This window comes from Scyliorhinus canicula, chromosome 18, assembly GCF_902713615.1.
Source record: "Scyliorhinus canicula chromosome 18, sScyCan1.1, whole genome shotgun sequence".
In the NCBI taxonomy this organism is placed as follows: domain Eukaryota; kingdom Metazoa; phylum Chordata; class Chondrichthyes; order Carcharhiniformes; family Scyliorhinidae; genus Scyliorhinus; species Scyliorhinus canicula.
The window spans coordinates 67,233,305-67,255,492 of record NC_052163.1 but is presented as its reverse complement, the minus strand read 5'-3'; the positions used below and the strand labels follow the sequence as shown (position 1 = coordinate 67,255,492).

The 22,188-nt window shown below is 47.7% G+C and overlaps 1 protein-coding gene across 1 annotated transcript in view; it reads left to right on the top strand.

The window, feature by feature from the left end:
• The window catches only part of LOC119952914 (protein HID1-like), a 208,756-nt gene that overhangs the window by 67,121 nt on the left and 119,447 nt on the right, over positions 1-22,188 (top strand). The gene's annotated exons all lie outside the window — the stretch shown is intronic.

The window sequence follows — 22,188 nt, the reverse complement described above, 5'->3', positions numbered from 1 at the left end:
CCCACACACACACACCCCACACATCACACACACATGCACGCCACACACACGCACACGCGCACGCACACACACACCACACACACACGCGCACGCACACACACACCACACACACACACACACACACACACACACACACACACACGCGCGCGCGCGCACACACACGCACCGGGATAGACCGACACTGAAATACACAGAGACAGACTGGGGATACATAAAGAACATAGAAAATGTAGCACAGAGCAAGCCCTTCGGCCCATGTTGTTGTGCCGAACTTTTGTCCTAGATTAAGAACATAAGAACATAAGAACTAGGAGCAGGAGTAGGCCATCTGGCCCCTCGAGCCTGCTCCGCCATTCAATTAGATCATGGCTGATCTTTTGTGGACTCAGCTCCACTTTCCGGCCCGAACACCATAACCCTTAATCCCTTTATTCTTCAAAAAACTATCTATCTTTACCTTAAAAACATGTAATGAAGGAGCCTCAACTGCTTCACTGGGCAAGGAATTCCATAGATTCACAAACCTTTGGGTGAAGAAGTTCCTCCTAAACTCAGTCCTAAATCTACTTCCCCTTATTTTGAGACTATGTCCCCGAGTTCTGCTGTCACCCGCCAGTGGAAACAACCTGCCCGCATCTATCCTATCTATTCCCTTCAAATTAATCTACACCCCATCATTCTACCGTAATCCATGTATCTCTCCAATAGCCACTTGAAGGTTTCTAATGTTTCTGACTCAGCTACTTCCACAGGCAGTGCATTCCATGCCCTATATCTCTCCCCCCCCCCCCCCCCCCATATCTTCCACCATTCACCTTAAATTTATGTCCCCTTGAAAAGTCTCTGACTGTCTACTCCATGTATTCCCCTGATCATTTTATAAATCTCTATCAAGTCTCCCCTCATCCTTCTCCGTTCTAATGACATGAGGTCCAGCACCCTCCACCTTTCCTCGTAAGACCTACTCTCCATTCCAGGCAACATCCTGGTAAATCTCCTTTGCACCTTTTCCAAAGCTTCCACATCCTTCCTAAAATTAGGTGACCAGAACTGCACACAGTACTCCAAATCTGGCCGACCCAGGGTTTTGTACAGCTGCATCACCACCTCTTAAATTCAATCCCTCTGCTAATGAATGCCACCACACCATGGGCCTTCTTCACAGCTCTATCCACTTGAGTGGCAACTTTCAAAGATCTATGAACATAGATCCCAAGATCTCACTGCTTTTCCACATTGCCAAGAACCCTACTGTTAACCCTGTATTCCGCATTCATATTTGTCCTTCTAAAATGGACAACCTCACACTTTTCAGGGTTAAAGTCCATCTGCCACTTCTCAGCCCAGCTCTGCATCCTTTCTATGTCTCTTTGCAGCCGACAACAGCTCTCCTCACTATCCACAACTTCACCAATCTTTGGGGCTGGTTTAGCTCACCAGACTAAATCGCTGGCTTTTAAAGCAGACCAAGCAGGCCAGCAGCACGGTTCGATTCCAGCCTCCCACACACACCACACATGCACGCACACAGAAACACGTCTGCACACACAGCACACACACATCACACACACACACACAAAACCACCCCACACACACACACCCCACACACACACACCCCACACACACACACCCCACACATCACACACACATGCACGCCACACACACGCACACGCGCACGCACACACACACCACACACACACGCGCACGCACACACACACCACACACACACACACACACACACACACACACACACGCGCGCGCACACACACGCACCGGGATAGACCGACACTGAAATACACAGAGACAGACTGGGGATACATAAAGAACATAGAAAATGTAGCACAGAGCAAGCCCTTCGGCCCATGTTGTTGTGCCGAACTTTTGTCCTAGATTAAGAACATAAGAACATAAGAACTAGGAGCAGGAGTAGGCCATCTGGCCCCTCGAGCCTGCTCCGCCATTCAATTAGATCATGGCTGATCTTTTGTGGACTCAGCTCCACTTTCCGGCCCGAACACCATAACCCTTAATCCCTTTATTCTTCAAAAAACTATCTATCTTTACCTTAAAAACATGTAATGAAGGAGCCTCAACTGCTTCACTGGGCAAGGAATTCCATAGATTCACAAACCTTTGGGTGAAGAAGTTCCTCCTAAACTCAGTCCTAAATCTACTTCCCCTTATTTTGAGACTATGCCCCCGAGTTCTGCTGTCACCCGCCAGTGGAAACAACCTGCCCGCATCTATCCTATCTATTCCCTTCAAATTAATCTACACCCCATCATTCTACCGTAATCCATGTATCTCTCCAATAGCCACTTGAAGGTTTCTAATGTTTCTGACTCAGCTACTTCCACAGGCAGTGCATTCCATGCCCTATATCTCTTCCCCCCCCCCCCCCCCCCCCCCATATCTTCCACCATTCACCTTAAATTTATGTCCCCTTGAAAAGTCTCTGACTGTCTACTCCATGTATTCCCCTGATCATTTTATAAATCTCTATCAAGTCTCCCCTCATCCTTCTCCGTTCTAATGACATGAGGTCCAGCACCCTCCACCTTTCCTCGTAAGACCTACTCTCCATTCCAGGCAACATCCTGGTAAATCTCCTTTGCACCTTTTCCAAAGCTTCCACATCCTTCCTAAAATTAGGTGACCAGAACTGCACACAGTACTCCAAATCTGGCCGACCCAGGGTTTTGTACAGCTGCATCACCACCTCTTAAATTCAATCCCTCTGCTAATGAATGCCACCACACCATGGGCCTTCTTCACAGCTCTATCCACTTGAGTGGCAACTTTCAAAGATCTATGAACATAGATCCCAAGATCTCACTGCTTTTCCACATTGCCAAGAACCCTACTGTTAACCCTGTATTCCGCATTCATATTTGTCCTTCTAAAATGGACAACCTCACACTTTTCAGGGTTAAAGTCCATCTGCCACTTCTCAGCCCAGCTCTGCATCCTTTCTATGTCTCTTTGCAGCCGACAACAGCTCTCCTCACTATCCACAACTTCACCAATCTTTGGGGCTGGTTTAGCTCACCAGACTAAAGCAGACCAAGCAGGCCAGCAGCACGGTTCGATTCCAGCCTCCCCGGACAGGCGCCGGAATGTGGCAACTAGGGGCTTTTCACAGTAACTTCATTGAAGCCTACTCGTGACAATAAGCGATTTTCATTTCATTTCATTTTTGTATCGTCTGCAAATTTACTGACCCACCCTTCAACTCCCTCATCCAAGTCGTTAATGAAAATCACAAACAGCAGAGGACCCAGAACTGATCCCTGCGGTATGCCACTGGTAACTGGGATCCAGGCTGAATATTTGCCGTCCACCACCACTCTCTGACTTCTATTGGTTAGCCAGTTCGTTATCCAACTATCCCATTCCTACTTACTTTCTGCATAAGCCTACCATGGGGTACCTTATCAAATGCCTTCCTAAATTCCATGCACACTACATCCACTGCTTTACCTTCATCCACGTGCTTGGTCATCTCCTCAAAGAATTCAATAAGACTTGTGAGGCGAGACCTACCCCTCACAAATCCATGCTGACTATCCCTAATCAAGCAGTGTCTTTCCAGATGCTCAGAAATCCTATCCCTCAGTATCCTTTCCATTACTTTACCTACCACCCAAGTAAGACTAACTGGCCTGTAATTCCCAGGGTTATCCCTATTCCCTTTTTTGAACAGGGGCACGACATTCGCCACTCTCCAATCCCCTGGTACCACCCCTTTTGACAGTGGGGACGAAAAGATCATTGCCAACGGCTCTGCAATTTCATCTCTTGCTTCCCATAGAATCCTTGGATATATCTCGTCAGGCCCGGGAAACTTGTCTATCCTCAAGTTTTTCAAAATGACCAACACATCTTCCTTCCTAACAAGTATCTCCTCGATCTTACCAGTCAGTTTCACACTGTCCTCTCCCAAAATATAGCCCCTCTCATTCATAAATACTGAAGAAAAGAACTAATTCAAGACCTCTCCTATCTCATCAGACCCAATACACAATCTCCTGCTACTGTCCTTGATTGGACCTGTTGCTCGTTTTACTGGAGTGTATTAACACGCCTCTGTTTAAAGGCCGTGTGCTTAACACTGCTATGGCTCTGTGTATGTAATTATGCTCAGGAGTCGCCAGGTGCCGTATTTAGACACCTCACAAGTATATCAAGGTCAGGTTCAAAGTAATAAATCTGTACACCGATTAGTAAGTCCAAACGATTGATATTTATTATGACAAATATAATAAATACACATGCATACGCTAAAGAGACTAACTTACTTCTAATACTAAACAACTAAAATACTTATCTAGACAGGAACAGGCAAGGCCAGGGAGCAAGGCCTTCGTCCCGTTCTTGGTCTGCAACTCTCAGGTACTTAAAGTTGTCAGGGTCTAGCAAAGTCTGGATCACGTAGCGATCGTTGTATTGGCACTTACAGTTCGATGGCTGATGCTCAACGGCCGGTGCTGAAACTGGAGTCAGGATGCGATGTAAGTCTAGGCCGGAGTCTGGAAGCAACAGACCGAACCAATAGACCTAGGGTCTATTCTTATAGTCCCTAGAAGTCCGTGCCCCTTCGGGGCGGGTCTTTTACCTGGCATGTATCGATTGGGCCTTTCCCAATCGATATCTTCCAAACCCCCCAATCTGAGGGTCGTTTCTCGATGGGTGGGCTGTCCCTATGGTTCTTTGTGTTGGATACAGTGGTGCCGTTCTGTCTGGGCGTCTACTCAAAAGTATCCGTTCATACTTAAATGTTTCTATTGTGTGGGGTCTGGATCTGCATCACCTCATTACTATGTAGATTTTGTTGCCATTTACACCTTTGGCTGAGACTCTGCACCTGGCCACAAACTGGTTTCTGTACGTGCAGAATGCTAATTAGTCTTCTGCAAACTGCTTGTCCTTGCTAAGACTGGTTTTTCCCTGCAGCCTTAGCAGTTCTCCATTTTGTAGCCCAGTGTCCATCTTAGGTGGCTACAGACCTACCCTCGCTCTAGTCAATCTCATATTTCTCACATATGTGTAAAAGGCCTTGGGGTTTTCCTTGATCCTACCCGCCAAAGATTTTTCATGCCCTCTCTTAGCTCTCCTAATCCCTTTCTTCAGTTCTCTCCTGGCTATCATATAGCGCCCTGTCTGAATCTTGTCTCCTCAGACTTGCATAAGTCTCCTTAGAACATAGAACATAGAACAGTACAGCACAGAACAGGCCCTTCGGCCCTCAATGTTGTGCCGAGCCATGATCACCCTACTCAAACCCACATATCCACCCTATACCCGCAACCCAACAACCCCCCCTTAACCTTACTTTTATTAGGACCCTACGGGCAATTTAGCATGGCCAATCCACCTAACCCGCACATCTTTGGACTGTGGGAGGAAACCGGAGCACCCGGAGGAAACCCACGCACACAGGGGGAGGACGTGCAGACTCCACACAGACAGTGACCCAGCCGGGAATCGAACCTGGGACCCTGGAGCTGTGAAGCATTTATGCTAACCACCATGCTACCCTGCTATCCTTCTTCCTCTTAACAAGACATTCAACCTGTCTTGTCAACCATGGTTCCCTCACTTGACCATCTCTTCCCTGCCTGACAGGGACATACATATCAAGGACACGTAGTATCTGTTTCTTGAACAAGTTCCACATTTCAATTGTGTTCTTCCCTGACAGCCTATGTTCCCAAAGTATGCACTTCAGTTCTTGTCTGACATCATCGTATTTACCCATCCCCCAATTGTAAACCTTGCCCTGTTGCAGGCACCTATCCCTCTCCATTACTAAAGTGAAAGTCACAGAATTTTGGTCACTATCTCCAATATGCTTCCCCACTATCTATCACTTGTCCTGGCTCATTACCAAGTACCAAATCCAAAATGGCCTCCCCTCTGGTCGGACAATCTACATACTGTGTTAGGAAAGCTTCCTGGAGAGACACTTCACAACCACCATCCCATCCAAACTATTTGACCTAAAGCGTTTCCACTCAATATTTGGGAAGTTGAAGTCACCCATGACTACTACCCTGTGACTTCTGCACCTTTCCAAAATCTGTTTCCCAATCTGTTCCTCCACATCTCTGCTGCTATTGGGGGGCCTATAGAAAGCTCCCAACAAGGTGACTGCTCCTTTCCTATTTCTGACTTCAACCCATACTACCTCAGACGGCAGATCCTCCTCGAACTGCCTTTCTGCAGCTGTTATACTATCTCTAATTAACAATGCCACCCCCGGCCTCTTTTACCACCCTCCCTAATCTTATTGAAACATCTATAACCAGGAACCTCCAACAACCATTTCTGCCCCTCTTCTATCCAAGTTTCCGTGATGGCCACCACATCGTCATCCCAAGTACCGATCCATGCCTTAAGTTCACCCACCTTATTCTTGATGCTTCTTGCGTTGAAGTATACACACTTCAACCCATCTCTGTGCCTGCAAGTACTCTCCTTTGTCAGTGTTATCTTCCCCACTGCCTCACTACACGCTTTGGCGTCCTGAACATCGGCTACCTTAGTTGCTGGACTACAAATCCGGTTCCCATTCCCCTGCCAAATTAGTTTAAACCCTCCCGAAGAGTACTAGAAAACCTCCCTAGATATTGGTGCCCCTCTGGTTCAGATGCAACTCGTCCTGCTTGTACAGGTCCAACCTTCCCCAGAATGTGCTCCAATTATCCAAATGCCTGAAGCCCTCCCTCCTACGCTATTCCTGCAGCCACGTGTTCAACTGCACTCTCTCCCTATTCCTAGCCTCGCTATCACGTGGCACCGGCAACAAACCAGAGATGACAACTCTGTCTGTCCTGGCTTTCAACTTCCAGCCTAAGTCCCTAAACCTGTTTGTTACATCCACACCCCTTTTCCTACCTACGTCGTTGGTACCAATGTGCACCATGACGTCCGGCTGCTCACCCTCGTTCTTAAGGATCCTGAAGACGTGATCCGAGACGTCATGGACCCGGGAGGCAACAAACCATCCGAGAGTCTCGCCTGTCTGTACCTCTAACTATTGAGTCCCCTATAACTAGAGCTCTCCTAATCTCCCCCCTTCCCTTCTGAGCCCCAGAGCCGGACCTCGTGCCAGAAACCCGGGCACTGCAGCCTACCCCTGCTAGGTAATCCCCCCCAACAGTATCCAAAGCGGGATACTTATTGTTGAGAGGAACAACCACAGAGGATCCCTGCACTGACTGCTTCCTCCTCTTCCCACCTCGCACTGTTCCCCAGCTACCTTTATTCTCAAGGTGTAACAATGTCCCTGTAGCTTCTATCTATCACCCCCTCAGCTTCCCGAATGATCCTCAGTTCATCCAGCTCCAGTTCCCTAACACGGTCTGTGAGGAGCTGGAGACGGCTGCACTTCCCGCAGGTGAAGTCATTAAGGACACCGGTGGTCTCCCTTAACTCGAACATTCTGCAGGAGGAACATTCCACTGCCCTAGCTGCCATCACCTCTACTTAGCCTCCCAGTAAAAAAGAAGAAAAAAAGTAAATAGCTTACCTGCTCACAGCACTGAGGTTAGAGGAGGAGGGAGGGTGGGAGACACTACATGTGTAGTGTCTCGGGTTTCCTCACCGTTCAAATTTATTGGGTAATACAAACCTTCCCAGCTCTCCCAACGGCCGGTTTCCTGCTGCTCTGAGTAAAAAAAAAGAGCTCCGGGAAAGTAAGTTTAAAAATCAAAAACTCATCTGACCTTCCAGCTCTCCCCTCCAAAAATCGCTCCCCTCTCTGCCCACTCCGATGGAAGAATGAGGAAGAATATCGTCCAGTCTTGATATTTTGTGGCTTCATTTGATATTTCTGACATTCCAAGCTGATTCCACGGTAATTTTCTTCTGGTTTTAATTTGCAAATTACCCAATTCATTCATCTCAGAACTTGGATTGCTACACTCCAAATGGCAAGGAATGTTAATTGTTCAAATTACACATTTTGTTGTAACATTGTTTATTCTTTAAGACCTTTTCAAAAAATCCTGGTCACCTGCATTCTGGGCCAGCGGCAGCCGTATTCTAATGGTGGGCGGCACGGTATCACAGCGGTTAGCACTGTTGCTTCACAGCACCAGGTCCCAGGTTCGATTCCTGGCTTGGGTCACTGTCTGTGCGGAGTCTGCACATTCTCCCCGGGTTTCCTCCGGGTGCTCTGGTTTCCTCCCACAAGTCCTGAAAGATGTCCTGAAAGACGTGCTATTAGGTAATTTGGACATTCTGAATTCTCTCTCTGTGTACCCGAACAAGCGCCGGAATGTGTGTGACTCTCACAGTAACTTCATTGCAGTGTTAATGTCAGCCTACTTGTGACAATAATAAAGATTATTATTATGTATGAGCCAATGCCACATTCACTGTAGCCCAGACTGCAGGGAGGGAGCATACTCCTAGATCCTGGGAGGAGGACGGGATGCTGCTGGATGAGCAGCCCGTGGGGAGGGAGTGGGTCCCATCTTGTCTCCTTCTACAACCTGCACCCTGGCAGCCCAGTAGCCATTGCAAACTGTCAGGAAGGAGTCCAGACTGTGGGGAAAGTAGAGAGAGACAGAGTGGGAAAGGAGAGAGAGAGGAACGGCATGGGAAAGGAGAGAGAGGAACGGAGTGGGAAAGGAGAGGGAGAATGAATGGGAAAGGAGAGAGAGAGGGAGACGGATGGGAAAGGAAAAACAGAGAGAGACAAAGAACTTGGCTAGCTGAAAGAAGACAGAGGGTGGTGGTTGATGGCAAATGTTCATCCTGGAGTTCAGTTACTAGTGGTGTACCGCAAGGATCTGTTTTGGGGCCACTGCTGTTTGTCATTTTTATAAATGACCTGGAAGAGGGTGTAGAAGGATGGGTTAGTAAATTTGCAGATGACACGAAGGTCGGTTGAGTTGTGGATAGTGCTGAAGGATGTTATAGGTTACAGAGGGACATAGATAAGCTGCAGAGCTGGGCTGAGAGGTGGCAGATGGAGTTTAATGCGGAAAAGTGTGAGGTGGTTCACTTTGGAAGGAGTAACAGGAATGCAGAGTACTGGTCTAATGGCAAGATTCTTGGTAGTGTAGATGAACAGAGAGATCTCGGCATCCAGGTACATAAATCCCTGAAAGTTTCCACTCAGGTTAATAGGGCTGTTAAGAAGGCATATGGTGTGCTAGCCTTTATCAGTAGGGGTTTCGGAGCCACGAGGTCATGCTGCAGCTGTGCAAAACTCTGGTGCGGCCGCACCTGGAGTACTGCGTGCAGTTCTGGTCACCACATTATAGGAAGGATGTGGAAGCTTTGGAAAGGGTTCAGAGGAGATTTACTAGGATGTTGCCTGGTATGGAAGGAAGGTCTTACGAGGAAAGGCTCAGGGACTTGAGGTTGTTTTCGTTAGAGAGGAGAAGGCTGAGAGGTGACTTAATTGAGACATATAAGATAGTCAGAGGGTTAGATAGGGTGGACAGTGAGAGTCTTTTTCCTCGGATGGTGATGACCAACACGAGGGGACATAGCTTTAAATTGAGGGGTGATAGATATAGGACAGATGTCAGAGGCAGTTTCTTTACTCAGAGAGTAGTAGGAGTGTGGAATGCCCTGCCTGCAACAGTAGTAGACTCGCCAAATTTAAGGGCATTTAAGTGGTCACTGGATAGACATATGGATGAAAATGGAATAGTGTAGGTCAGATAGGCTTCAGATGGTTTCACGGGTCGGCGCAACATCGAGGGCCGAAGGTCCCGTACTGCGCTGTAATGTTCTATGTTCTAAAGAAAAGTACAGCACAGGAACAGGCCCTTCGGCCCTCCAAGCCTGCACCGACCATGCTGCCCGTCTAAACTAAAATCTTCTACACTTCCGGGTCCGTATCCCTCTATTCCCATCCTATTCATGTATTTGTCAAGGTGCCCCTTAAACGTCACTATCGTTCCTGCTTCCACCACCTCCGGCAGCGAGTTCCAGGCACCCACTACCCTCTGTGTAAAAGACTTGTCTCGTACATCTTCTCCAAACCTTGCCCCTCGCACCTTAAACCTATGCCCCCCTAGTAATTGACCCCTCTACCCTGCAAAAAAATCTCTGACTAGGCACTCTGTCTATGCACCTCTTAATTTTGTAGACCTCTGTCAGGTCGCCCCTCAATCTCCGTTGTTCCAGTGAGAACAAACCGAGTTTAACCTCTCCTCATAGCTAATGGCGACATCCTGGTAAATCTCTTCTGCACCCTCTCTAAAGCCTCCACATCCTTCTGGTAGTGTGGTGACCAGAATTGAACACTATATTGTGGCCTAAATAAGGTTCTATACAGCTGCAACATGACTTGCCAATTTTTATACTCAATGCCCTGGCCAATGAAGGCAGGCATGCCGTATGCCTTCTTGACTACCTTCTCCACCTGTGTTGCCCCTTTCAGTGACCTGTGGACCTGTACTCCGAGATCTCTCTGACTTTCAATACTCTTGAGGGTTCTACCATTCACTGTATATTCCCTACTTGTATCAGACCTTCCAAAATGAATTACCTCACATTTGCCTGGATTAAACTCCATCTGCCATCTCGCCGCCCAAGTCTCCAAACGATCCAAATCCTGCTGTATCCTCTGACAGTCCTCATCGCTATCCGCAATTCCACCAACCATTGTGTCGTCCGCAAACTTACTAATAGGATAGGAAAGGAGAGAGAGAGAGACAAATAGGAAAGGAGCGAGAGAGAGAGAGACGGATAGAAAAGGAGAGAGAGAGACGGATAGATAGGAAAGGAGAGCGAGAGCGAGAGAGACGGATAGGAAAGGAGAGAGACGGATAGGAAAGGAGAGAGACGGATAGGAAAGGAGAGAGACGGATAGGAAAGGAGCGAGACGGATAGGAAAGGAGCGAGTGAGAGACAGATAGGAAAGGAGCGAGTGAGAGACGGATAGGAAAGGAGCGAGTGAGAGGCGGATAGGAAAGGAGAGAGAGAGAGACGGATTGGAAAGGAGAGAGATGGATAGGAAAGGAGAGAGACGGATAGAACATAGAACATAGTGTAATGGGAGCGGTGTTTTCAGAACCCCAGAACGTATCATGGAGTTCAACCAACCTCTCCCTTTAATGTATTGTTGCTTTTGAAGCACACTGCTTCTTCTCCAGGTGTGGTATTACAATTATGGACATGTGGGTTTTTAAACACAAAACAATGTTTATTCCATGAATTCAACTTAACCTTTTTAAATAAACATTGGATCCCTTAACACCCTTTACTTCAAAGATAACCCCAAAAATCATACAACACTAAATAATCCCTCAAAATGTTCCTTCAAACCTCCAAAAGACCTTTAAACATAAACACATCAGGTTAAAGACATTACTATTATGAGTTTAAAGCACCCAAATGATTCAGAGATAGTCTTTCATGGCAGAGATCACAACAGATCCAGCTCACTGCAAACACAGACACACACAAGCTCTTTTCTCAAAACTGGCTTTCTCCTTTCAAAACAGCTCACAGCAAACCAGCCAGGCACTTTTCAGCTGCTCTCTCTAAAACTGAAACTAAAAAAACAGAAGTGAGCTCAACTCCCCCACCCTCTGACATCACTTCAGTAATATGGGCTGCTCAGTTTCTTAAAGGAACATTGCTTAAACATCCATTTCTTAAAGGTACATTGCTTAAACATCCATTTCTTAAAGGTACTCTCACAGGACAATAGAACAAAGGAGAGAGAGTGAGAGACGGATAGGAAAGGAGAGAGTGAGACATGGTTAGGAAAGGAGAGAGTGAGAGACGGATAGGAAAGGAGAGAGTGAGAGACAGATAAGAAAGGAGAGAGTGAGAGACAGATAGGAAAGGAGAGAGAGAGAGAGACGGATAGGAAATGAGAGAGAGAGAGAGACGGATAGGAAAGGAGAGTGAGAGACGGATAGGAAAGGAGAGAGAGAGAGAGAGACGGATAGGAAAGGAGAGAGAGACGGATAGGAAAGGAGAGTGTGAGAGACGGATAGGAAAAGAGTGTGTGAGAGACGGATAGCAAAGGAGAGAGAGAGAGAGACGGAATGAGAAAGGAGAGAGAGAGAGACGGAATGAGAAAGGAGAGAGAGAGAGACGGAATGGGAAATGAGAGAGAGAGAGACGGAATGAGAAAGGAGAGAGAGAGACGGAATGGGAAGGGAGAGAGAGAGACGGAATGAGAAAGAAGAGAGAGAGACGGAATGGGAAGGGAGAGAGAGAGACGGAATGGGAAAGGAGAGAGAGAGAGACGGAATGGGAAATGAGAGAGAGAGAGACGGAATGAGAAAGGAGAGAGAGAGACGGAATGGGAAGGGAGAGAGAGAGACGGAATGAGAAAGGAGAGAGAGAGAGACGGAATGGGAAGGGAGAGAGAGAGACGGAATGAGAAAGGAGAGAGACATGGAATGGGAAATGAGAGAGAGAGAGAGACGGAATGGGAAATGAGAGAGAGAGACGGAATGGGAAGGGAGAGACAGAGATGGAATGAGAAAGGAGAGAGAGAGAGATGGAATGGGAAATGAGAGAGAGAGAGACGGAATGGGAAAGTTGAGAGAGAGACGGAATGGGAAAGCAGATAGAGAGGGAATGGGAAAGGAGAGAGAGAGAATGGGGAAGGAGAGAGACAGAATGGGAAAGGAGAGAGATGGAATGGGAAAGGAGAGAGAGAGAGAGATGGAATGGGAAAGGAGAGAGAGAGAGAGAGATGGAATGGGGAAAAGAGAGTGAGAGGCGGAATGGGAAAAAAGAGAGAGAGAGGCGGAATGGGAAAGGAGAGCGAGATGGAATGGGAAAGGAGAGCGAGATGGAATGGGAAGGAGAGAGAGAGATGGAATGGGAAAGGAGAGAGAGAGATGGAATGGGAAGGAGAGAGAGATGAAATGGGAAAGGAGAGAGAGAGACGGAATGGGAAAGGAGAGAGAGATGGAATGGTAAAGGAGAGAGAGATGGAATGGGAAAGGAGAGAGAGAGACAGAATGGGAAAGGAAGAGGAGAGAGGAGGACGGAGTGGAAAGGAGAGAGAGATGGAATGGGAAAGGAGAGAGAGAGAGAGATGGAATGGGAAAGGAGAGAGAGATGGAATGGGAAAGGAGAGAGAGATGGAATGGGAAAGGAGAGAGAGAGATGGAATGGAAAGGAGAGAGAGACGGAATGGGAAAAGGAGAGAGAGAGAGAGAGATGGAAAGGGAAAGGAGAGAGAGATGGAATGGGAAAGGAGAGAGAGATGGAATGGGAAAGGAGGGAGAGACGGAATGGGAAAGGAGAGAGAGAGAGAGAGAGATGGAAAGGGAAAGGAGAGAGAGATGGAATGGGAAAGGAGAGAGAGACGGAATGGGAAAGGAGAGAGAGAGAGACGGAATGGGAAATGAGAGAGAGAGAGACGGAATGAGAAAGGAGAGAGAGAGACGGAATGGGAAGGGAGAGAGAGAGACGGAATGAGAAAGGAGAGAGAGAGAGACGGAATGGGAAGGGAGAGAGAGAGACGGAATGAGAAAGGAGAGAGACATGGAATGGGAAATGAGAGAGAGAGAGACGGAATGGGAAATGAGAGAGAGAGACGGAATGGGAAGGGAGAGACAGAGATGGAATGAGAAAGGAGAGAGAGAGAGATGGAATGGGAAATGAGAGAGAGAGACGGAATGGGAAAGTTGAGAGAGAGACGGAATGGGAAAGCAGATAGAGAGGGAATGGGAAAGGAGAGAGAGATGGAATGGGAAAGGAGAGAGAGAGATGGAATGGGAAAGGAGAGAGAGACGGAATGGGAAAGGAGAGAGAGAGAGAGATGGAAAGGGAAAGGAGAGAGAGATGGAATGGGAAAGGAGAGAGAGAGATGGAATGGGAAAGGAGAGAGAGACGGAATGGGAAAGGAGAGAGAGAGAGAGAGATGGAAAGGGAAAGGAGAGAGAGATGGAATGGGGAAAGGAGAGAGAGACGGAAGGGAAAGGAGAGAGAGAGAGACGGAATGGGAAATGAGAGAGAGAGAGACGGAATGAGAAAGGAGAGAGAGAGACGGATAGGGAAGGGAGAGAGAGAGACGGAATGAGAAAGGAGAGAGAGAGAGACGGAATGGGAAGGGAGAGAGAGAGACGGAATGAGAAAGGAGAGAGACATGGAATGGGAAATGAGAGAGAGAGAGACGGAATGGGAAATGAGAGAGAGAGACGGAATGGGAAGGGAGAGACAGAGATGGAATGAGAAAGGAGAGAGAGAGAGATGGAATGGGAAATGAGAGAGAGAGACGGAATGGGAAAGTTGAGAGAGAGACGGAATGGGAAAGCAGATAGAGAGGGAATGGGAAAGGAGAGAGAGAGAAAGAATGGGGAAGGAGAGAGACAGAATGGGAAAGGAGAGAGATGGAATGGGAAAGGAGAGAGAGAGAGATGGAATGGGAAAGGAGAGAGAGAGAGAGATGGAATGGGAAAAGAGAGTGAGAGGCGGAATGGGAAAAAAGAGAGAGAGAGGCGGAATGGGAAAGGAGAGCGAGATGGAATGGGAAAGGAGAGCGAGATGGAATGGGAAAGGAGAGAGAGAGATGGAATGGGAAAGGAGAGAGAGAGATGGAATGGGAAAGGAGAGAGAGATGAAATGGGAAAGGAGAGAGAGAGACGGAATGGGAAAGGAGAGAGAGATGGAATGGTAAAGGAGAGAGAGATGGAATGGGAAAGGAGAGAGAGACAGAATGGGAAAGGAGAGAGAGAGACGGAGTGGGAAAGGAGAGAGAGATGGAATGGGAAAGGAGAGAGAGAGAGAGATGGAATGGGAAAGGAGAGAGAGATGGAATGGGAAAGGAGAGAGAGATGGAATGGGAAAGGAGAGAGAGAGAGATGGAATGAGAAAGGAGAGAGAGACGGAATGGGAAAGGAGAGAGAGAGATGGAAAGGGAAAGGAGAGAGAGATGGAATGGGAAAGGAGAGAGAGATGGAATGGGAAAGGAGGGAGAGAGATGGAATGGGAAAGGAGAGAGAGAGATGGAATGGGAAAGGAGAGAGAGAGAGAGATGGAATGGGAAGGAGAGAGAGATGGAATGGGAAAGGAGAGAGAGAGAGAGAGAGATGGAATGGGAAAGGAGAGAGAGAGAGAGATGGAATGGGAAAGGAGAGAGAGATGGAATGGGAAAGGAGAGAGAGATGGAATGGGAAAGGAGAGAGAGACGGAATGGGAAAGGAGAGAGAGACGGAATGGGAAAGGAGAGAGAGACGGAATGGGAAAGGAGAGAGAGGTGGAAAGGGAAAGGAGAGAGAGACGGAAAGGGAAAGGAGAGAGGGAGAGAGACGGAGGGGAAAGGAGAGAGTAAGTCAGAGTTCACTACTACCTTTAGGGAAGGAAATCTGTTGTTCTTACCTGGTCTGGCCTACATGTAATTCTAGATCCTCAGCAATGTGTTTGACTCTTAAATGCAAAAACTGCTGACCCAGCCAGTGATGCCCACATCCCATGAACAAATTTTTAAAAACAGGATCGATTCCTGCCTTGAGTGACTGTGTGGCGTCTCCCCGTGTCTGTGTGGGTTTCCTCCGGTTGCTCCGGTTTCCTCCCAAAGTACAACGATGTGCAGGTTAGGTGGATTGGCCATGATAAATTGCCACTTTGTGTCCAAAAGTTAGATGGGTTTATGGGACAGGGGGCCTAGGCAATGTGCTCTCTCAGAGGGCTGGTACAGGCTTGATGGGCTGAATAGCTCCATCTGCACTGTAGGGATTCTCTAATTCTTACAGTACAACAGCCAGGAAGCAGTCCAGCCCCAAGCTGGGATATTGGATTCAAATCTAGATTTACACCGTAGGAACTATATGAATAATATGAAGAGGATACATGAGAGATTTACTAGAATGATTCAATGGATGCAGGTTTAATGCTCTGTGGATCTACTGGAGAAGCTGCAGTTGTTCACCTTTGGTCAGAGAAAACTAATACGAGATTTGCTAAAATCGTGGAGGATTGAGAGAGAGTTACAAAGCGAAACTGTGTCCACTGGTTGATGAGCCAGGGAGCACAGATTTAAAGTGATTGGTAAAATAACCAGAGAAGACACGGGAGAGAAACCTTTTTATGCAACAAATGTTTAGGGTTTGTAATACACTGCCTGATAGGGTGATGAATAGTAACCTTAAAAATAAATTTGGATAAAGAGTTGAATGAGAAAAAAGTGGGACTCACTTGGATTGATCTTTGATTGATGTGGCGCTGACTCATTGTCCTGACTGTCTCACTCCGGTTCTGTTTTATGATTGTGGGAATGGGTCTAATGCTGTGCTATTGCTGAAGAAAGTTATTTGATTATGCATTGATTACTGTCCTTGATTTTCTTCTTTTCCAGAAATTTCTCTTCTATGCGCTGAAGAGCAGTGATGTTTTGGATATCCTGGCTCCCATCCTATATTACCTGAACGACGCCAGAGCTGACCAGTGTAAGCTATCCTCTGATGCCCACTCTGTACCTGAATAGCTTGATTACCCACTGAGTAACTGAGATGAAAGGTCAGGGCTGACATTGAGGAACACAAGGTTGGGGAGGTGTGAGGGAGCTGGTGTGTATTCATAGAATCCCGACAGTACAGAAGGAGGCCATTCAACCCATCAAGTCTGCACCAACCATCTGAAAGGACACTCTACCTAGTTCCACTCCCCCGCCCTATCCCTGTAACCCCACCTAACCTACACATCTTTGGACAATGGGAGGAAACCAGAGCACCCGGACAAATCCCACGCAGACACGGGAAAAACGTACAAACTCCACACAGTCACCCAAGGCCGGAATCGGACCTGGGTCCCTGGTGCTGTGAGGCAACAATGATAACTTCTGTGCCACTGTCACAAAGCTCCAACCATCACGAATGTGGTGCAGGCTGGTCTTGTACTGACTTAATTTTGTGTATAAGTCATACAGAAGGGCACAGTAACACAGTGGTTATGTTGCTGGCCTAATGATTTAGAGGTCAAATCCCACCATGGCAACTGGGGGATTTTGTCCCGAACTGCTCGGTGTAATGCCTACCACCACCATCCCTCGAGCAGTTATTCATGGGATGTATTGGAAAAAGAAATCATGTTATTGGACACCCAGCTTGGATTACAGAGTTGGGGTTAAAGGAGGCGTGACATTACACTGATCGGCACGGGTTTCATGTTGGCACACTGGAGCTAGAATTGTGTCCAGACTCCGAACTCTGAGAGATTTATCTCTCTGTTGGTGCTGGCAAGCAGCACACCAGCATCATGTCGCATAAAAGCTTGGGGACATTGACATATCAAATGGATCTGACCGGAGTGAGAGTCTCAATTGTAGAGATGAGAGGGCAGCACGGTGGCCTAGTGGTTAGCACAACCGCCTCACGGCGCTGAGGTCCCAGGTTCGATCCCGGCTCTGGGTCACTGTCCGTGTGGAGTTTGCACATTCTCCCCGTGTCTGCGTGGGTTTCGCCCCCACAACCCAAAAATGTGCAGAGTAGGTGTATTGGCCACGCTGAATTGCCCCTTAATTGGAAAAAATAATTGGGTAATCTAAATTTATAAAAAAAAAAATAAAAAAATTGTAGAGATGAGGGGGAATTTCATCGAGGGAACGTCAGTCTCTGCAAGAACAATCAATGGGGATTTGGCTTAAAAATGACCATTTCCAGATCACAGAAGTAGGGAAAGATGAGAAAGGTGCTGAGAGTAAATAACAAAGACATGAAGGTCGACGGAACAATCCAAAGCCACAGCCTCTTTTGTACATAAAGGGCAGGCACCGTTAACTCAGAGAGACTCTGGGTGGCTTGTGGCACAGTGGTTAGCACTGGGACTGCGGTGCTGAGGAATTGTGTTCGAATCCTGGCCCTGGGTCACTGTCCGGGTGGAGTTTGCTCATTCTCCCCATGCCTGTGTGGGTTTCACCCCCACAACCCAAAGATGTGCAGGGTTAGGTGGATTGGCCACACTAAATTGCCCCTTAATTGGAAAAAAATAATTGGGTACCCTAAATTTATAAAAAAACAAAAATATCTCTGTGATACTTGTAGAGGAGGAACTAATGTATCAGCTCTGATACACCAGCAGAATAAGCACAATTCAGCATGTTAACTTTGTGTCGTATTTTTACTTTGCTTTTTGTTCCCATTCCAGTGACAGACCTGTCCCCACCAATGCTGCACCAGTACTCATTTGCCTTCCCCCCACAGCTTCCAACCTCATAGTCTCCCAACCCCGGACAGCCCGCTTTTATCTACTTCCCAAAATCCACAAAAAGGACTGTCCCGGCAGGCCCATTGTGTCAGCATGTTCCTGGCCCACCGAACTTATTTCCTGTTGACTCCATCCTCACTCCTCTGGTCCATTCTCTCCCCACCTACATCCGGGATTCCTCGATGCACTGCGTCATATTGACAGCTTCAGGTTCGCGGGCCCTAACCGCCTCCTATTCACCATGGATGTGCAATCTCTTCACACCTCCATCTCACACCAGGATGGCCTGAGAGCTCCTCGCTTCTTTGTCGAAAAGAGGCCCGGACAATTCCCATCCACCACCACTCTCCTCCGCCTGGCTGAACTCGTTCTATCTCTTAACAACTTCTTCTTTAACCCATCCCATTTTCTCCAAATCAAAGGTGCAGCAATGGGTACCTGCATGGGTCCTAGCTACGCTTGCCTTTTTATGGAATATGTGGAACATTCCTTGTTCCAGGCCTATCCGGGCCCCATGCCACAACTCCTTTACCGATACATTGATGACTATTTTGGTGCCGCTTCACGCTCTTGCCCGGATCTGGAAAAATTAATCAACTTCGCTTTCAGTTTCCAGATGTGTTTGGTGGTGGCATCACGCTGAAGTTGGCGAAAATGGGGAGGTCCTCCTCATCCTCACATTCCATCCCACCAGTCTCTGTATGCAAAGCATAATCCTCTCCCATTTTCGCCAACTTCAGCGTGATGCCACCACCAAACACATCTTCCCTTCACTCCCTCTATCAGCATTCTGCAGAGACCGTTCCCTCCGAGACAATCTAGTCCACTCCTCCACCATACCCAGTACCTCTCCCATCAACCATGGCACCTTCCCATGCAATCGCAGAAGGTGTAACACCTGCCCCTTTACCTCTTCCATGCTTAGCATCCCAGGCCCAAAACACTCATTCTAGGTTAAGCAGCGTTTCACTTGCACTTCTTCCAATTTGGTCTACTGCATTCGCTGCTCCCAATGTGGTGGTCTCTATATCGGAGAGACCAAATGCAGACTGGGTGATCGCTTTGCTGAGCACCTTTGGTCTGTGTGCATTCAGGACCCTGACCTTCCCATTGCTTGCCATTTTAACAAAAGACCCTCCTCCCATGCCCACATGTCTGTCCTTGGCCTGCTGCAATGTTCCAGTGAAGCTCAACGCAAACTGGAGGAACAACTCCTCATCTTCCGGTTAGGCACGCTACAGCCTTCCGGTCTCAACATCGAATTCAACAACTTCAGATGATCAGCCCCACCTCGACCCATTTGCTTTCATCCCATTTCATTTCAACTGTCTCTTACTATTTCTTTCTTTCTTGATATATATTTAACCCCCCCCCCAAATCTTATCCACCTTTCCTTACCTCTTCTCCCCTTTGTTTCCCCCTCCCCCCCCACATCTACATCTGTCACGGTTTACCCTCTGATGTCAGTTTCTCTGCTGTTTGGCCTTTCACATCTTTTGTTCTCTCTGGGGACTGCCATTAACACTCTTTCCCCATGGTATCTGTGGCCATTAGCACCCGGTTTCCCTGGGTTTTTGTGGCTATGACTCATCTTTCAGTCTCACTCTACAGTATAAATATTCCCCACATTCTCTGACTGTTAGCTTTGACAAAGAGTCATTGGACTCGAAACGTTAGCTCTTTTCTCTCCCTACAGATGCTGCCAGACCTGCTGAGATTTTCCAGCATTTTCTCTCTCTTCCCACCAGTACTGTACCCCAATGTTATACAGTGACAGACCACACCCACCAGTAACGTGCAACGTTGTTATAAAGTTCAATATTCTACTTCCAAGTAGAAGTTTGTGTTTGACGGGACCTGTAATGTTACGCCTTGTGTTGAAGTGAGAGTGTTACCAAAGTTTTCCTCCCGGAACATTGCAGTCAATTGCGAAAACTGATAATGTAGGATATAGTCACCATGGTTGGTAACATCTATGAAACATTAACTCTGGAATGGATGTTACTCAGCTGGGAGAGCGTGGTTAGGGTGTGTAGTTCGGTTGGGCATTGGTGACTGATCCTTGGTGACTGATCCCTGCCTCTCAACTGTATAATCGGTTGGTATCTCGACAATCAAATTATTGCTGCGTCGCGGTGATAATATGTTGAATGGGTGTGGGTTTAATTAGAACCGAGTTATAGCTCATGCTCCTCATGGACAGGAAGTCTTGCTCGAGAGTCCAGCTGACCTGATTGGCTGGCAGCTTTGTTGTCCCTTGAGGGCCTCCTGGTAGCGGTGGCCAGTACTGGGACTGCAAACAATTCCACAGAAGTGAAGATGTCTCCCTGACTTCAGGTAATTCTGGTGATTTTGGGAGTCCATGACTCGCAGTCCCCAGCGAGGGGAGATTGGGGAGGATTAGAGAGGCTGCAGAGGGGATGAAAGGGGGTGGTCACATTCTATCGCCGGGGCGAGGGGGTGTTGGTACTGGAGGGTATGGTGCTCCTGATGAGAACATTGGATCCCCGGCCAGGAGTCTTCCTCGCTGCCAGAATCCCACGGATGAAAGGTGCTAAGCTGTTCGTCATGCCACCCACCTTCATTCTGCATATCAGAAAACGGCAACAAAAATGGAATGAGGCCCTTAGGTGACAGTTAATTGTGCAGTCAAGGGCCTCAAAATGGCCACAGGTGGGTGGCCTTGATGCCTTACACAAAATGTTAAATGGGGGACGGGTTGGAGGATGGGTGGAAAGCAGGACGCCAACAACCTCCTTTATTTGATTCAGTTATTTATTTTAAGTGCCGCTTTCGTTTTCTTAAGCACCAGCGAAGTGCTGCAATATTCACCCCTCTGTTCCTGCCTCCACAGATGTAGCCGGACCTGATTATTTTCTGCATTTTTTGTTTTTATTTCGGATGTGTAGTATTTAGCACTACGAGTATAGGAACTGATCTGTATGAGTCAGTGCTCCAAGAATTCTGCAGTAATTGAAGATCAAATTCAGCAGCAAGTGAGCATTTGATTGTGGAACAGGTCTGACCAGTTCTTCTTGTCACATTGTTGGATTATTAACACAGGGAACTGCGAAAAGAAAGATTCTAAAAGTTAAAATTTACAAAATAAAGCCCATTTCACTTTCAGTAGCCAGATTCTGATGATGATTTGAGACAGAAGGAGTCGATAAACAATGGCGGGAGCAAACAGCGGTAGAATAATTTAATCGGTTGGTGAAAGGAATGAGGAGCAGGAACTGGAGCTGCCAGTGGAGGAATGGGGACAAGATCTGGAGCAGCCAGTGAAGAAACCAAGGCCACACGTTACTTCAGTAGTGGCCCAGGGCGGTTAATGGTGTGGTTCCAATGATATCAAGATAAAGAGTGGATCTGAGGCGGGGGAAGAGTGTTAGAAGTTTCAAGTGGAAAGGACATTCCAGCCCCTTGCATCAGGATATTGGTGCAGACCTAACCAAGCAACAGGCAGAATTCAATGGTGTCAAATCCATCCCCTCTTCCCCCAAAAAATCTGGTGTGCAACAGAACATACAGTGCAGAAGGAGGCCATTCGGCCCATTGAGTCTGCACCAACCTACTTAAGCCCTCATTTCCACCCTATCCCCGTAACCCAACAACCCCCCCCCCCCCCCCCCCCCCCCCATCCTTTTCTAGTTTTTGGTCACTTAACGGCAATTTATCATGGCTAATCCACCTAACCTGCAAGCCTTTGGACTGTGGGAGGAAACCCACGCAGACACAGGGAGAACGTGCAGACTCCGCACAGACAGTGACCCAGCGGGGAATCAAACCTGGAGCTCTGAAGCCACAGTGCTATCCACTTGTGCTACTGTGCTGCCCATTGAACATGAGGGGCCTCAACAGGCCAGTGAGAGATCCAGAGTTTTCGCCCATCTCAAGCGTCTGAGGGTAGACGCAGTCTTCCTACAGGAGCCACACTTGAGAGTAGGGAGTACTGTGGGTAAGGGAGGGCTGGGTGGGACAAATGTTTCACTCATGTTTCAACACCAGATTGAGGGGGGTGGCCATACTAATCACCAGGACACTTTC